Source organism: Nansenia antarctica, assembly GCF_963989245.1.
Source record: "Nansenia antarctica genome assembly, chromosome: 8".
NCBI lineage: Eukaryota > Metazoa > Chordata > Actinopteri > Argentiniformes > Microstomatidae > Nansenia > Nansenia antarctica.
Window position 1 is genome coordinate 17,114,008 of NC_137678.1, and position 1,304 is coordinate 17,115,311.

The following is a 1,304-nucleotide window of genomic DNA, read 5'->3' on the forward strand; positions in this document are numbered from 1 at the left end:
CGGGGGGAGAGCTGCTCGAGCTCGGCTGCTGCTGCGGGACACTGCGGTGGTTCTGATCCAGGTGTGTGTGTGTCTATGCGGAGAACCTCGTGGAACGTTCTGGAACCTTGTGGAACGTCCTGGAACGTTCTGTTCGTCAGGTAAGGCATGGCAGTCTGTCTAGGACGAGTCGCGGTACTTTTGCGATGGAGGAGGAGGAGGAGAGGGGATGTGAGGGGAGAGATAAGCTGAGAGATAAGTGTGGTTTGGGGAAGTACCGCAATGCAGAACACCAGTGCGCCGAGTTCGGTGGTATACGGTAACGGTGGTGATTGTAGCCGCGGGGCGCAAAACGGTGCGCACTTTACTTTGAGAGACAGTTGACGCCCTGTTTGGGGGGTTTGTGTGTTCGTGTGTTTGTTGTGTCACGCGTCTGTCTCTTATTATAACCACATTATATTGACAAATTAATTTCGACTTCGACATGACTCAAACAAAGTTGTTTGTGGGAGCTTTTTGGACGTGTGTGTGTGTGTGTGTGTGTGTGTGTGTGTGTGTGTGTGTGTGTGTGTGTGTGTGTGTGGAGGGGACCACACAGCACTGTAAGATGAAGAGGCTCTTCATCTTCATCTTCATAGCATCGTGGAGACGCAAGGTGACACTGGGGGGGGGGGGAGTCAAGGGCGCAGTGGGTTGGGGGGTCGCCCTGTCCTGTCCTGTCCTGTCCTGTTTAGGTGTCTCAGATGACCGGCAACACCTCCTATGATCTCTGGTCCTGGTTGTAAAGGCCTCCCTGCCCATCCTTGGGTTGGGTGTGTCCTGGTTATTAAAGCTTACTGACCAGGGGGGGGGTATACCATCAACATCGCTAAAGGAAAATCCTGACTTATTTTTTGTATTTTTCTTTCATTTTGTCTGGCGATATTTAGCAAAATAAGCCTGGATTTTCCTTTACAGACGTTGATGGAATACCCCCCAGTTGCTCCAATACAGTGCACTGTTGAGGAGCTGCTTGCCCTGAAAGCATTTTATTCCGCTGTATCTAGTATGTTGTGTACGTGATGAATAACAATTTGATTATGAATCTACAGTGGATCTATAGCAGTCACGGTAGTGTTGTCACTTCTATTCCAGCTGGCAGGTGGCCGAACAATCAACACACTGATCACCAGTGTAGGGTCAGAGGTCAGGAATTAGCCTGTCCCCGCTTCCTAAGTCATTTTCATTCAATGACACTTAATTATTATGGTTTGGGGAAAGATGAGAGTGAAGATATTCACTGTTTTACGGTTGTTAAAAAAGTGCTTTCCTACCCATGTTCTCAC

At 49.0% G+C, this 1,304-nt stretch overlaps 1 protein-coding gene across 1 annotated transcript in view; it reads left to right on the top strand.

Annotated features, from left to right (window-relative positions):
• cntn1b (contactin 1b) overlaps positions 1-1,304 on the top strand; it is a 30,420-nt gene continuing 29,116 nt past the window's right edge. Inside the window, exon 1 of the mRNA XM_080537492.1 lies at positions 1-140. The gene's annotated coding sequence lies outside the window, so the exon portion shown is untranslated. The remainder of the gene's footprint in view (positions 141-1,304) is intronic.